The sequence below is a fragment of the Leuciscus leuciscus genome, assembly GCF_965113295.1.
Source record: "Leuciscus leuciscus genome assembly, chromosome: 5".
Classification (NCBI taxonomy): domain Eukaryota; kingdom Metazoa; phylum Chordata; class Actinopteri; order Cypriniformes; family Leuciscidae; genus Leuciscus; species Leuciscus leuciscus.
Genome location: NC_138729.1, coordinates 36514249 through 36531955, shown reverse-complemented (window position 1 = coordinate 36531955; position 17707 = coordinate 36514249). Strand labels below are relative to the sequence as shown.

General features: G+C 37.0%; 1 protein-coding gene across 2 annotated transcripts in view; it reads left to right on the top strand.

The window, feature by feature from the left end:
- Nucleotides 1-17707, top strand: part of zmat4a (zinc finger, matrin-type 4a) — a 160182-nt gene that overhangs the window by 28611 nt on the left and 113864 nt on the right. The window lies entirely within an intron of this gene.

The following is a 17707-nucleotide window of genomic DNA, read 5'->3' as shown; positions in this document are numbered from 1 at the left end:
TACTTCCTGGTGGGTAGTCTAAACTATTGGTCCTCCTAATTGTCAATCATTCTGGTGAATCAATCGAACTTTTCAAAAAGTGGAGAGGGCGGGTCTTATCTAAAATTTGGAAAGATCCTCCGCTATACCTTTAATGTTTAATGTTATTGTTATCGGCCCAAAAAATAATTTGGCCGATATATTAAAGGCCGTAAATAATGGATTATTTCCTTCAGCTGAGACACTTTAGATGTGCACTGTTTGCCATGATGGTTTTAAATAGTTTGAAATATGAAATATGCAAAAAAAGTGCAACATGTGCAGCGCAAATCTGTTACATAAGCTACATAAAATTATAATGAGAACATTATAATTGTGTGCCTGGGACATGGCTTTTACTAATGAGACTTTTGTTTTTGTAATCAGGCTCTCAAAAATTATATAAAAATTCGGATTTAGATTTATTGGCCAATATGTCGGTTATCGGCTTTCGAATATAAAGAATTATCGGTTATCTGTATGAGCCAAAATCTTCATATCGGTGCATCCCTACCAGCATGCTTTTGAAATTAAATATATACTGTGAACATAAAGGGCATGTCTCAAGTACACTCCAATGGCAATCAATAAACTGAAACATATCAGTGTCAAAGATCTGCACTACATCTCCCATCACTCTCCTTGGTTCCCACCTGCACGTCATTCCCAATCACTCACACCTGCACCTCATCATCACCCTCATCACTGCCTCTATAAATTCAGACACCTCACCCCAGCTCATCGTCCGGTCTCGTTTTCACATTGTGGACTCTCTCCAGCGTCTCGTCCTTCCACAGTGTCTCCATTTCCTCCTGTGTTTATGAGCCTCGTCACTCACCGTAATTTCCATCATTTTCACCACTTGTTTTTCAATAAACATCCTGTTTATCATCCATCATCCTCTCCATCTGCATTACAGAACAATTACAAATGACTCAAACTTTCATTCATTTGCATGGTTCATTTACTAAATTCATATTTGAAGTATGCACATAGTCTACTCAATCCTTTCTGTCATTCAAAAGAAACTTAGATATTTTTCCTGAACTAATAAGGTGCAAAAACGTTGGCATTAGATTTTATATAGAAAAAAACCTGTTTCCATTGAAATTGCCCTGGAGCTCATTTTATTGGATCTGAACTGTAGAGTCGAAACATCTACAGAGGCTTTAGCGCTCAGGTCATGGTTTTAGAAATTATGCTGAGACACAATTTTTTTTCTTTGCGATGAGCTTTTAATCCTCACCCCTGAAACATCAAAGACTGAAAGAACGAAAGAGAGCCAACGACAGAGAGAGAGAGAGTGTATGAGAGACAGAGAGCAAAAGATTGGAGGAGGGAGAGAAAATCCAGACATTTGAACTGAACAAATTAACATCAGCTGTATTAAAAGGGACATTAATAATGTAGAAAGACAATCATTGACAGGAACAGCCCTTCCAGAATTGGATTTCATTTTAGAGTCCTCAAGGCACCGGTAGGTTCCTTTATGTGCTCAATGCTATTCCATACCTTTTCATGTGTATTACCAAAGACTGAGAATATCACAAGTACAGGTGTGATAGAAGTGATATAAATATTGTTGAGCTCCAGGAAAACATCTTCTTAATGTTAAATCTATAAGGAAATTAAAGATTCCTTTTTTCTTTATATCCACTACTGACAATAGGTATGCAATGCCTAAAGCAAACAAAAATTATCTGGCGTCTTTTAAGCAGTAAGCGAGGTCTGTGGCCTGTGTCTCCCATTGGGTGTAATATCTGTGGTGCGCTATGCTATTTGATTTCTTTTTGTTGTCTCTCTCTCTTACTGTCCCCTTGGCTTATGTGTTTCCTCTAGGGCTGCACGATTTGGGGAAAATGTCATATTGTGATTATTGAGGTCAATATTGCGATTGCGATATAGTAAACAAATGGTTTCATGAGTCACCTTGCTTGGTTCTCAAGTAAAATTCACACACAGATTAGTGATAATGCTGAAGTGTGTATTTCTCAATTCAAACTAGCAACAACAACTAAATGCACAGTGTTTTCAAATTAAAATAATATTTTTTACAAAATTAAATAGTGACATCTTTGCATTACTGCAAACTTGTTATTGTCTCAATAGTACAGTAGTATAAAATAAATGTCATATTTACCTGTGCCCTTACTGTCTAACAGGTAGGACATATACATAAATTGAATTGAACTGTTATCAAACAGTTTGCACTTTACAAATTATAAATTAAATATAGACTAATCCTTATTAAAGCTACAAAAGTTCTTTAGTCAAGAGCAGTGAGTAATTTTCTCTGTTTGCGTTGTTCTTTGATTAACTTTACTGACAGAAAGCTTTATTGGCTGCTGTCACTTTAAAACCAGCCACTGCTGACAGAAACACGACTCTCATAAGCTACTTATCTCATTCTCTCACAACTCTTTACGTTCATCATAAGACTGCTCTTATGTTATAAAGGTAGCCTACTCAACAAAACTGACATTTTGGCATAATTGTGTGTTATTGTTCGTTCAAGCGCAAAAGAGAACTGTATTCTGGCGTGCTGTTTGTGCAGATACTGGCGCGTGTCACTGCAGTCAGGACATTCACAGGCAGCGCGTTCTTTTGTTTTGTTGCGCTTTAATTGTTTAAAAGCATTTGCATGAATAAGAACAGGATCATAATGTATCACTATTGCGTTAAATATTTTAACTCGTTAAACTGGACAAAAATATTGTGTTTTTTAGTGGAGAGTGGGAAGAATGCAGGCCTTACTTATGCTTGGTCATGGTGATTATTATCAGTGTTCAAGGACAAACCACCCTCTTGTTGTCCTGGACCCTACTCTACAAGATTGGAATGGCATATGTGAGTTTGTTTCTGATGAGACCCCTGATTCAAACTTAGGACTAAAGGACACTAATCACAGGTAGAGGTCGACCGATAGTGGATTTTACCGATACCGATATTTAGGTTTGACCTTACATGCCGATAACCGATTATTCAACCGATATTTTTATTTTTTAAATGGATACTGGGATTAAAAACAAACATAAACACTCCAAGTAAAACAGTGATGAACTGAAATGTGCTAAATTATATAATATATAAATATGAATATATTAAAATAAGTTCTACAGAACAAACTCTACAGAAAATAATTTAAACATTAAAAAATTACAGGTCAAATGTGTTTCTTTAGCTATAACCTAGAAACATAGCCTATGTAAATTTCATAGGTAACACTTTGCAAATCCCATTTGTTAACAAGGATGTATGAGCTAGTTTTCATGAACTATATGCATTATGCAATATACATTTTTACTGCATGTATTAATATTTGAGCAGTACAATTGTAACTTGATCATTCATGTTAGTTCATTGAACATTAACTAAGGTAATAACAGATGAAATACAAATTAAAACTCAATTTAAATTCCTGTATTAGGAAATGTTGAAATTAACAAAATTGTAATCTTATTGTAAAGTGCTACCATTTCATATAAATCCAAAGAGTCATGCTTAAAGAAGATGTCCATTTAAATATCTGCTAAGGCCAGAGCATTAAAATTACATAAATGTAGACCTATAGGCCTATATTACTATTTTAGAACACTTGATAAATATCTAATCTAAATAACAATATTTCATTAAAGAAAAAAGAACTGAAATCGAATGCGTTTCTGATTTGCTTATGTTTCTGTCGGCTACATGAACATATATCAATGTTGAGAAAGCAATCATGTCACTAGCTTTCAATATGAAATTCACCTGCTAATGAATGCATAAAAGTGACCAGCTGGATATAAACGAATGCAAATAGATGGTAACAATTGCGACACAAAACATTTGGGTCAGGTTTGCGTGTTTTTGTCACATTGTTTTAACCGCTTGAGGTAGCCATACTTATGTTATTCCTCTCAGACTCGACGGCAAACATACTTCTGTTCTTTCTCTCTGCTAATGCAGTATCTAGTCAACAAATTAATTACTTTATAATGATATGGCAATATGTACTTTAGTGTTCTGTATTCATACCGCTTCGCTGTCTGTGTTTTAAATGCGCATCTGAAGTGTCTGCGATCTCCGTGAAGCGTGTTCTCTCCGTGCCTCATGCGTTAACGTAAACAACTCAGCCAGTGATAGTTTATTTGGCCTCTAGTGGCCACTCTTGCTCTGTATAATGCCAGCAAACTCTTCAGTGCTGTCGTACTGTAATGACTGCGCACCCTTCTCAGCCGCTCCAGTAACGGACACAACCCGGAAAAACTATCGGTGTGGATTTTTGCCGATATCGATAGTTCCACCAATCAACTATCGGTAACGATATATCGGCAAAACCGATGAATCGGTCGACCTCTAAGAATTGTTCTTGCTGTAAGTAACTATTAATGTGCATAGATCTACACAGGAATCAGTCACAACTATTTATTGCTTGGAAGCTAGTTGATTTTCTTTCACTGATACAATCTTTAATGCTATAAATGGTGATCAACCAAGTTTTATGTTTCAGCATTTTTCTGTGATCTTTCTGAATATTGTCTGTGTGTGTGTGTGTGTGTGTGTGTGTGTGTGTGTGTGTGTGTGTGTGTGTGTGTGTGTGTGTGTGCATTTCAAAAGCTTGGGGTCAATAAGATTTTGTTTCGAAAGAAATTAATATTTTTATTGAGCAAAGATGCATTAAATTGACCATAAGTGACAGTAAAGACATTTGTAATGTTAGTAAAGATTTCTATATCAAATGATTGCTGTTCTTTTGAACTGTTCAACAAAGAAACCTGAATTTTTTTGTCATCAAGGTTTCCAAAAAAAAAAGAAAGTGTTTTCAAATAATCAGCATATTATAATGAACCATTAGACCGAAGACTGTAATGGCTGCTGAAAATTCAGTTTTGCCATTACAGGAATAAATTACTTTAAAAAAAAATAATTCATATTTAGTGATATATGACATTATTACATTACATTAATAAATCTTTCGAACCCCAAACTTTTGAACAATAGTTTATATATTCATTGTGTGTATAATAAGCCGGCTTCTGCCGCAAATGTAAAAAACATTTATATTACAAAATGTTACTATATGATGTAAATGTGACTTTATATATGATATAATGATGCTTTATTTCTTATTTTGAACCATCTTTTTGCCATTTTTAATTTTAAGGTGGAAACTGTCTTCCACAAAAGTACAGTGTGTGATCCAAAACATTCACAATCAGTCCAACATCCAAAATCAGTCAGGAAATATGTCATGGGTTAAATGCCCTCATGTTATAAGATATAGGCTGCCTTTTGAGAGGTCTGACTTTGTTTCAGCACAACTCTATTAAACACATCTACTCTGTTATTATCTAAGTGAGGATCAGCAATGTCTTTAAATTTGACTCTAAATTTAGCTGCCTCAATTAGCTCCAGTGCAGTTGGCTAAATCAGGATGTTCTTGTTGGCCTAATAACCGCTAGAAACGTATAAAGAGAAGAAATAATTTATCTGTGAGGGGCTTCTTCAGATAGTGGTAATTAGAACAAGTTAGAATAAAATTACATAACCATTCAACAAGATTTTTTTATCCCAGTGTCTCTTTCAAATTCAGTATTTATTTTTTTTTCGCATGAAAAAGGCACCAGTCAATTTGTGGGTGAAGTAGCTAATATTGCACTTTTACAGTATAATGAATCCATTGTAAGCTGATGTGACTTTTTTTTTCCCATTTCATTGCTAAGAACAGGCAGCTATATAAAGCATGTTTGTCAAGCCAACCTGATAACCTTTTATTTATATTTATTTATTTACTCCAGAAAGGATAAATGCACCACACATGCAGGGCCACATTAACTATCGGGCTAGGCAGGGCTGGAGCCTCAGGGCCCAAGTAAGCAGGGGGCCGTAATTGGCTGTGGAGTAGATTGACATGGCCACTGGGAGCACCTGAACTTTTCCCGTTGGGCCGATTGCCATAAACCCCACTCCCACATATTAAAGGGATAGTTCGCCCATTTAAGACATGTTGTATGCAATCCTTACCAGCACTATAGTGCATACACACTGACCCACTCTGTGGTCACCTCCCTGGTCAGAGTTCTGGCCGCTGGAAGTTTTTCAAGAAAGTAGTCTCGGTTAGTTTCCGGGGCCTCAAAACTGTGCGTTTTTACGTGAAAAAATTATATGCGTTTCAAAGCTTGATTAATTTACATCACAAAAAACACTCCAGACAAAATTCATACCTCAGTTTTAATCGGCACTATTTTCTTTCCATTTCTATCAATCCGCGCTGCTGTCAACGTCAACGTTCCGATCAGCTGTTCCATAGTGTTTACACAATCGAATGACAACGACGTAAAAGAGTAGAAAATTAACAATGGTGCGAACTTGTAAATTCCCAGGTTGTGACCACAAGAATGTGCCGGGATCACCGTTCAGATTCCATCGTTTTCCTGTTTCGGATATAGCTATGAGACAGCTTTGGCTGGTTGCCATCGGCTACTCTGCGGGAGCTAAAATATCCAGAATCAAGGATTTTCGTGTGTGCAGTGCTCACTTCAGCAAAGACGATTACATCCCCAACCAAGGAGGAAAAAGAAGTGGGTGCAGACATGCATACCTTGGTAAACACAAGATCAAATCAAATGTTATTGATTGCAACACAAAACCTCAATTGTGTGTGTGTTCAATCAAATAGTTTTCTCAGCAAATTGTACCTATATCCCTATATACTGTTTTTATATTAGACCTCTTTTCACGTGATTTCCACTGGAGTCTAAACATCAGCTTGTTTACCGTACAGTTTAGACATGGGATCATAAAGTTAGTAAATAGAGCTTACCCGTGGTACTGGTACAGCAAAACTCTTTAAAATCTGTTTTTTTCTTTTTCCTCCTTGGTTGGGGATGTAATCGTCTTCGCTGAAGTGAGCACTGCACACACGAAAATCCTTGATTCTGGATATTTTAGCTCCCGCAGAGTAGCCGATGGCAACCAGCCAAAGCTGTCTCATAGCTAAATCCGAAACAGGAAAACGATGGAATCTGAACGGTGATCCCGGCACATTCTTGTGGTCACAACCTGGGAATTTACAAGTTCGCACCATTGTTAATTTTCTACTTTTTACGTCGTTGTCATTCGATTGTGTAAACACTATGGAACAGCTGATCGGAACGTGCGCACTGTTGACGTTGACAGCAGCGCGGATTGATAGAAATGGAAAGAAAATAGTGCCGATTAAAACTGAGGTATGAAATTTGTCTGGAGTGTTTTTTGTGATGTAAATTAATCAAGCTTTGAAACGCATATCATTTTTTCACGTAAAAACGCACAGTTTTGAGGCCCCGGAAACTAACCGAGAGTACTTTCTTGAAAAACTTCCAGCGGCCAGAACTCTGACCAGGGAGGTGACCACAGAGTGGGTCAGTGTGTATGCACTATAGTGCTGGTAAGGATTGCATACAACTTCATGTCTTAAATGGGCGAACTATCCCTTTAAGCGCTGTTATTATGGCACGCCTGGGAAACAAAGACCAAAAGCCAAGCGATGAAACGGCTACCTGATTAAACTGCGTGCGCATCCAGCAGTCGCAGTGTGTGAGCAGCTGGACTGTCTCCTGCACAGCGCTGACAAACTTGTTTTGCCACTCTATTTGAGAGAGAACCAATGCAAGTCGCTTGACTCATTTGAATTCAACACAAGCAAACCAAGATCGAATAGCTCCACGTAAACTGATGTGTCGGGGTAAACTTTACACAACGGTTATTACAAGCTTTTCAAAACACACAGCACCACCACTATACAAATTACCATGCAGTTAGGCTTCTAAAGCTGTAGAAATATGACATTCTGATATTCATTATTAATGTTACTTTTATTGTCCTTAGCCTACATTAAATATTAGGTAATATAAGGGCAAACAAGTCACTTTTATAGAGGTTGTTTTATAGTGTTTAAGAGTTCATTACAAATACCATTGTTAGGGGGTAACAGTTTAGGACCCAAGGACCAGATGTTTGAAAGAAGACCCGGAGTCAGAATTATAATAAATTGAAGAAAAGTTTTACTGAAGATAGTTTGCAGTTTCATCAGCAGAAGTCAGCTTCAAGACTCACACAGGAGTCCCCCCCCCTTCCTCCCTCCCTTACAGTTACAAAGATCACAGCAATTATACCCTTCACCAAGGTCTAAGCTACATCCTTGCTTCAGGTTGCAGTTTCTGACTAAGAACACATATAGTTTAAGGATAGATAGGAGAGTATGTCACCATTAGTCAAGATAGTTGTCGCTAGGGATGTCCCAATACCACTTTTTCACTTTTTCACTTCCGATACAATACCGATGCTGCAGCTTTGGCCATTTGCCGATACCGATATCAATCCGATATTTTTATTTTATTCTTGAACTAATACTTCTAATAATAAAATATATGGAAGCACTTTGCTCAATTAGCCACATAAACATCTCACTCAAATGGAGAACAAATACTTCTCCAGTATATAGTCCACAACAACAGTTGATAATGAAAGACTGCCACCCTTTATTCAAAAGACCTTGAGATATGTTTGGTAATTGTACCTGAATGAATTTAAAATTAATTTGCTATATTTCAGATCAATATATTTGTTTCCTTAAAATTTTTATTAACTTTAACGTTATTCTCATCTGAATTATATATAATTTATTTCTGTATAAAATAATACTACCATTAAAAACACATTTGACTTTCTTTTTTAATCAATGAATGTAGAATGTGTAACTTCAGAATGAACAGATTAGTGCTCTGTTTTAGGACAATAAGTGAAAACCAATGCAATATGATGAATGTTCAAAAGATGAGATCATTTTTTCTTTTAAACAGCGTGTGTGTGTGTGATTTTGGTTGGGTGACAGTTGTAGGTTATAGTTTGACAAAAGCACAATGTTGTGTTTTACACAAATATAAGTTGGCTAAAACACTTTTTGCAGTTTTAATGATGTCCTGTATGAACAAAATGACGGAGTATGTTTTTATGTTTCCACTGTTCGATTGCACTCGTGCCTCTCTCTCTCTCTCTCTCTCTCACACACACACACACACACACACACACACAGACACACACACACACACACACACACACATTCACATTCACATTCCAGCATTGCAATCTTGACATCGCAGCCTGTTCATTTTGCTGCGTTCACACCCATAGACAGTACAGTTCACACCAAACGCAAATAGAGCGTCAAATTCGCGTCTATCGCCTCTAGTTCGATGCTTGAACCGTTTGAATCCATTCGCGCGTCCAAAGCGAATAGGATGCGCCGTGCGCGTATAATGATAAAGCGAGCGTTTGAAGCGAAATAGACGCGCGTTCAGAGCTATGGTGGGGCTACAGATTAGGTGTCCCTAAAGAACCCGCATGTCTATGCGCGTATCTAACAGTAGTTCTGCATTACATTCATTAATGTGCATGCGAGTTTTATTTATTTTTATACCGTGTATTCTCCGTGTAAATCCATGCACTGAACCGTGACGCACGTACCGAACGTACGTTCAATACGAATACATGTACCGGTCCACCCCAAATAGGTATCGGATCTTTTTTTTTTTTTTTTTTGATATCCGATCTAGCATTCTGGGCCAGTATCGGCACGATACCGATGCCGTGGATCGGATCGGGACATCCCTAGTTGTCGCACGATTCTTAGATTTAGGTCGGTTGTTGCATGCCGAATTGTCCCATAGCTCCTATACAAGACCTGCACAGAACATCCAACGCACACACAAAAGCACTAGGGAATCACAGTTTCTCAAAGGTTGAAGAGGCCCTGAGCTAACTATCATCAGGACAAACTACCAAAACATACTAATACGCTGATTTCACGCAGCCGCCATTTTTAAATCGAAAGTGAGGCTCCGGTGGGAAGAACCCCGGAAGTAAAGATAAACAACAATGCCTTGGATTACCAACCTGAAGCTGCTGCCGCGATTTACACGATTGGATGTTAACAGTGGTGTAGTCTAGTTTTTTGTAGTGAGTATACTGTAATATAACACCCACAGCTCCCCCCCCCCCCCCCCCCCCCACCGCCGCATACTCACCCAGCCCAGAGCGTCACCCCATAAGCACCACCACACTCACTAATGCATACAGTATGCATCGACATGTAATTGAGAGCATTATGAAATACTAAGTGTTATCAACTTATTTATTTGTTATATGAATATGGTCCCTGAAGTACAGGTTTTATCAGTTGACAATTATCAACAATAAAAAATAAAAAAAACATTATCGGCACAAATACAAATTTACTTTTAGAAATGGTGTTTTTGAAAAAAAAATTATTTTAAAATACATTTTACTGTGCAATTCCTTTCTAATTAATTTGAGTTAGACCGAACTTTTATTTTGGTGGGTTGTAGACATTTGAGTTTCTGTGTGTTTTAATAAACTATTATTATTATTATTATTATTAGGCCTGAAGTATACTCTGTGCAATAGTAATATATTTCTGTTATAATTTCTTCAAGTTATACAGAACTTTTATTTTGACAGGTTGTCGTAAAGACATAACAGTTTCTGTGTGTATATGAAACGAATGAATGACGATAGTTTTATCAAATGAAATGGTGAAATTCTCGTTAAGTGACTCTCATAGCAGCTCTGCGATGAAATGCACATGTGTAGCCTACATCATGTCTCAATACAGTGAAACGCTGAAAACACCACGAGCGTGAAGTCACGCGTGCTTCTGTGTGTGTGTGTGTGTGTGTGTGTGTGTGTGTGTGTGTGTGTGTGTAGTGGAGCATACACTGAGCGCTCATTCCCAGAGACGCGTAGAACAATTGCAGTCTCTTTTAGCTTTAATATTCATAGACACTAGTCCATATCGAGATTTGATTCATTGTACAGCAGCTACTTTTGATTTATTCATTCAAAAATAGCCTAATTCCGTGACGTTCTGCTTTATATAGCAAGTTCCATTTGTGACTGGATTCCGCGATTCGATCCGTCGCTTCGCAAACACAGACGGGGTGAATTTATGAATGGAAGTGTGAAAGTTCTGACACAAAACGAAGTTGATACGTATCCTCACGCTTTTTTTAAGTGGGTATACGCAAATCCTTGGCCTTTTCTAGTGGGTATACGGCGTATACCTGCGTATCACGTAGACTACACCACTGGATGTTAATATCCAATATAGGATATATATAGTTCATTCCTGCTTCTTTTTTTACATTTTGAATTATATATAAAAAAAAATATTTTATTTATAAATAAATTTCACTGTATATAGTCTAAAGTATGAAAGAAATGTATGTACATTTTTAGAATTGACACAACATCATTAAACACAACAATACGCCATCGCATTCACGACTCTCCTGTGATTAAAGGCGACACTTCCGGTTTTCTTCCCACCGGAGCCTCGCTTTCGATTTCAAAATAACGGCTGCGTGAAATCAGCGTATAATACATTCCCTCTTCAGGAAGAAGTACAGATACTATTCACTTTAGTTTCTAGAGAAATACACATGAAAGAGGTACAATTCTGTAAATCAGGTGAAGTCACGTGTATATAGTTGGACCCCTGTAACCTTAACTCGTCAGAATGTACCTAAAAACAGCTGGTTAACACTCACAGCAAACCATATGATTAAAAAGTATATTTGAATCACTCATTGAATATAGAAATGATTTATGTAGAAATGCTTATCCTTGATTATTAATCACTCATTACATATACATTGAAGCAGCAGTGGATTCCAATCCACCCCCTTCACCATAGTTTATTATTACATTTTTATGCATTTGGCAGGCGCTTTTATCCAAAGCGACGTACATTGCATTTCAAGGTACACATTTTACATTCTTATCATTTCTTGCTTTCCCTGGGAATTGCACCCATGACCTTGGCGTTGCAAGGTGCCAACACTCTACCGTTTGAGCTACAGGAAAGCTTATTAATAATATTAAAAATGAATTTTTTTGACATGTCACCCGCATACCCCATGCAATTCTGCACTGTGTGCTCAAAGAGGGTGCCTGCACTGTTAGTAGACCCAAACGGGTATAAAAAAGAAAAGAAAAAGAGATCTGATAGATTTCAGCATACCAATTAACTCCTGGACCCAGGCAGCGCAAGACCAAGCTAAATGGAGGGCTGATCTATACAGAGGAAAGGCCTAGAGTAGACCATGCCAACAACCTCCAGCGGCTAAAAGAACATCTCCGGGAATCCAATCAACAAATGTGAACTATGGTTAAACGTAACCATTATATCTCTGTATCCTTGTCACCTGCATTGTTGCTCGCGACAGAAGCATGCCAAAACAGCAAGAACTATTACGATGATTCTCCTCTTCTAAGGAAGGGAAAGAAGACCCTCTAATGATAAAACTGTTTGCTTTGACCTCATATCTGCATTTATGCTTTTAATGTGTTGTAGCCCAAAACATATTTATTTTGTATAGATGTGTGTTTTTTTTAAATACTAATTTCTACGGTAGAAAACGTTGTGGCACCAAGATGAAGGGGGCCCATGAATATTGTCCCATGGCCTTATGTGTTCTTAATGCACACCTGCATACATGTTTTTCTGTTTATTCACAGGTTTGTTTCTGTCACTGATTAGCATTAGAAGCCAAACTAGCCATAACAGTGGGAGATTTACTGTTTGCACTGTGAAATGGTTTTTGGTCACATATTTAGATTAAGAGCAAAAACAGCCCATAAACCCCCCAATTGTTTTTAATCTATTTCGGATGATGTATAATTTTTTAGTGAATATTAGGGCTGACACTATTCCTTGATTTAAAAAAAAATCCTCTTTGTCTGTGTCGATTAACCGTCAAAATACCCGAAGTGGCACATTCCACAAATGAGAATCCATGAACCGCATTATTAGACGGTTTTCAAAGGCTGCATGATATTTTAAATCATAATTTAGCATAGTGCTGTTGTTAAAATGTGTACAAGTGTTTCTCAGAGCTACTCCATTCACAGTTAATGTTGCTCTACACAAACTCAGTCTCTCCATCTGCTGTTTGTTTGAGTTTCCAATAACGTGCTTTTGGGAACCCATAAAGTGTGATTCGCTTTGTTTCATGCAACATTTTGGACTATTATCATTTAAATCTCAGCAGCTCGGCTGACATACTCTATCTCTCTCTGCATATGCTGCGAGTTTGATTTTCTTATAACGTTCATCTAGGTAAAAGTGCGCTATTTCACCAGATTTGTAAAGTAGGCCTAAATCATTTATAAATCTAAGTCAACATATAAGAATGCATTGATTTGTTTCTAAATATGCAAACTGTTGATCATCGCAATTTCAAAATAAAAGTTTAAACCCTCACTCAAGTTGTGAAATATAAAGTGGCAAAATATTAACATTAAGTGGACATTTGAATTAAAAATGTTGTTTGGCCAATATAGAGTGGTACAGGTATGAGATCACTTTGTAGACCAAAACGCCAAAGCGAGTTAGCATTTTAGCACTTCTGGTTCCATCGTCCCAAAGTCAATGGTTTTTTTTAATGGGTTTTTGGTTAAATGCCTGAAATAAGCTGTGGCGAACACAAGTTCAAGACCCTTTCACCTTTTATTCAGTGACATAAAATACATCAGTATTACCCCACTCGTGATTTTTTTTAGGCTGTTACGTGTCTTGAAAAAGGAGGTTGCTAACAAGTGATTAAATGGGACTACAGAGGCTGTCGAGGAGACTAAACGCCATCACGCCGAACAGGTAGGCTCAGTCCGCTTTTACAGCCTCGTTATGCTTATAATTGTGCTCTTATAAACTATTCTAACTCAAACATTCTGGGAAAATGTTTTTAGATAACTGAACGGAAGCTTAGTGGTGGTGACGTTAAAGTCGTGGGCCATGGTGTAGTTTGTTTATAGCCTACCTTTAGGTTTTTACATCTGGCGACTGCATCTTTGAAAATTATCTTGATGGACAAAATGTGCAAGTATCATAAACTTTAGTTGATCACAGAACTTGTTTTTTGTGCTAATCCAAAAGCCTATAGAAAAATCCTATTGTGTTTTAGTCAAGGGAACCAGTGTGATGCTAACTGCCTGTGGATCTACAAAGTGACGTCCTACCTGCACCACTCTATTGAACAAGGATTTGATCATGCTGTATGTGTAACAACAACAATCACCAGGCCATTGGCACCCTCTGCAGGCATTTGTTATAATATGTAATGTACTTAAGTTGATTGTTTATATTATGTATTTTAACAGTGTTGTTCAATAAAACCATATGATTACTTGCTTTTTACACTGCTCTACAGTAATTTGAAAGTGATTGCAGTACCAGTTTTGGCGACAATCTTACATACGGTTCCTTTTAGGGCTGTAATCAACCAAAGAAAATCTTGGTCGACTGAAGTCCTGAAATTTTCGACTAAAAATTACGTTAGGAAAAAAAACGTTAAATTAATTAGCTGCGCAGTACTTGGTAGCCTTGTTGTCCGCCTAAATGAATTATAAATAAACATAAAAAACTAGTAGGCTATTTGCAGTATATTAAATCGTTTTTGACCTTATTATTTTGCACTGAAATGAGTCTGACACACGAGTCTGTCGGTTCTGACAGAGTTGCATCACGTGCACCTGCGCAATATCATAGCCTATGATTTCCGAAAATAGTACTATGTTGTCAACTAGTGATATCATCACAAGAACTTTTGAAGAATATGCAACATAATTTAGACAACTGTTTTTGTCATATGTATTATAATAACTGACAGACACTATCATTTCAGCCGCTCTGTGCAGCCGCTCTGTGGAGCTCAGCTTCGCGGCTGAGACACGAATAGACTATTAACATTAAAAAAAATGCTGCCACACTGCCGATGTCTTTGTTGACTTGGTAGAAGAGGACTGACTGACTGACTATGAATTAAACGCTCTCACAATTAAATAAATAATATTCAGCAAACCTTCTAGTAGCCTACTTTCTTCAATCTGTCTCTCTTCTCCAGTGGGTTGGGCTAATCCAAAAGAAGTGAAAACAAGGGGGGTGTTCTGAAGACAGACTGTTACCTGTGAAACATGGTCTGAAAACACCCCCATTAGCAATTAGTGCTTTCCACCTGATGAAATGAACGCGGCAAAACTGATGAAATGAACGCGGCAAAAAATCGACCAATCAGAATTTTGGTCGAGCCAGAACGTATCGACTAATCGACTGGGAGATTACAGCCCTAGTTCCTTTAAGTCATTTTAATTCATTTTAATGGTTATTGTTCATTTAGTTTTAGTTTTATTACCACCATAAAATCTGATTACTTGATTAATCCTCAAAATAATCAATTGATTACCAAAATAACTGTTAGTGAGTGACTGCCCTAATACATATATAGATTTGTTTTTTAATTGGCATGAAATTTACATTTGAATTGTTGAAGACACAAAGCACAATACATCCATTCAGGAAAGCAGATGCTTTTTAAATCTTCGTTATTTAAGCAGTGGGTTGTTATGCTTTGAGAATCTTGCAGATTATCTGGCAAAACTATCATCTTTACTGATGCTTTCTCTTAGGAGGGAGGAGCGGCAAACAAATTGGAAGATGAAAGTGTTAATAGACAAGAACAAAGGCTTGTGAAACTGATGAAATATGGATGAGGGCCTGTCAGAAAAACATGAACACATATCATGTGAAGAGTCCTTGGGTCTAACTGAAAGTCTTTCATACCCAAGACAAAAACTGATTGCTAATGAACTCACTTTTCCACACTTTAATCCCTGATTAGATTCACCATGCACCATGTTTTCAGAATGTCAAGTTGTCTTACTGTTTGATGCTCAGGATTTTTACTTACTACTTGTACTCTTGTATTTATGCTAATGAATTTTTGTCTGTTCATTATTTCGAGGCTGTTTTTCCCCCAGTAGTACTTAGTTTATACACATTCAGGTTATGTTATCCTTTTAATAATAACACGATCCATGTATTTTTTTTTCTTTCATTTTTTCTATAGATACTTTGCTGGAGGGTGTTCATGTTAAAATATGTCTGAGGGTTTGTTTGAAATGTTTCCACAAAATAATGTTACAAGAAGAACAATAAGAAGCAATAAAAGCCTGTTCTAGTTTTTTTTTTTTCGTAATACGGAGGTGCTGTACCACCACCAGAGGTGTCTATCAATCTTCCAACACCTGACGCATGGTGCAGATGCCGGTGCAAGGTAGTTTTGGCTTGAATCTGAAATCCCACTCTGTTTCCTGGCATTCTGTCTTCCTGCTCCCCAAACTCTGGGTCTGAACATGGTATAATGACTAAGCAACTGGAGGCCAAATTGGAAAGATGTGAATAGTGCTTTGGAATAGAATATGTAGTGTATCTGTGGCATGTTGTCAACCCAGATTATTTGATGCAGATGACTAATTTAAATTTATAGCTGTAAATTTATTTTTCAGCACCATCTGTTGAACTTTTTTATATCTTGGTATACCTTTAGAAGTGGTGCTGGAAAATGGTGTAACTTTATTGGTATTTTCAGGGCCGGATTTACCTCATGCTGAGGCATAGGCAAAATATTTTTTTTGCCCCCAAAAATTTGGTACCAAAAAATGCTACCTTTGAGGAAATGGAAAAGGGGGGTGTTCTGAAGACAGACTGTTGCCTGTGAAACAGGGGTGCTCTGAAAACACCCCCATTAGCAATTAGTGCTTTCCACCTGATGAAATGAACGCGGCAAAACTGATGAAATGAACGCGGCAAAAAATCGACCTATCAGAATTTTGGTCGAGCCAGAACGTATCGACTAATCGACTGGGAGATTACAGCCCTATAGTTCCTTTAAGTCATTTTAATTCATTTGAATGGTTATTGTTCACTTAGTTTTATTTTTATTACCACCATAAAATCTGATTACTTGATTAATCCTCAAAATAATCAATTGATTACCAAAATAACTGTTAGTGAGTGACTGCCCTAATACATATAGATTAGTTTTTTAATTGGCATGAAATTTACATTGAATTGTTGAGGTACCTTTGAGGAAATGGAAAAACTTTATTTTTAAAAACATAATTTAAACACTGTTGTCAAAGTTTATATTGTGGTATTATATTTGATCATTTTCTTGCATGTGTCATTGTATAATTAACATTTTACCTAAATCAACCTCATGAAGTTACGAAGGTTTTGACTTGCGAATGTCAGACATAGACTGTGCTTTTTTCTGTCATTAGAATGACCTGAGGCAGTACGTTTTTTTTCCTGAACTTACTGGTTATGAAGTTTATTGTAGCTATGTGTATCAGTTTTTTCTGTCATTTGATTTGTCCAAACCTCATGTTATAAAAGATGAAGTGCTACACACATGCTGTTTAAGACTGTACTGGCTATGACTCGACAGAAAATGCTAGACTAAGACACTCTTCTCCGCTCCTGAAATACATGAAATATTAGCCTTTGGGTCCAATTCTCACTAGTAATTAGTTGCACTTGCTTATTAGCATGTATATCACTAGGATATTGGCTGTTTATTAATACTTATAAACCACATATTAATCTCTTATTCTGCATGATTCTACATCCCTTAAAAGAAACACAGGGGTTGAGGTGCCTGTTTCCAACTGATGACTGAAGGCTCAAAATGATGACTTTGAGGCTGCAGATAGTCTACATTTGAGGCAAAAGTTGTAGTTAATAGTGAGAATTGAACCATAATCTATAGTGTGACCATATATATATTGTGTGTGTGTATATACAGTA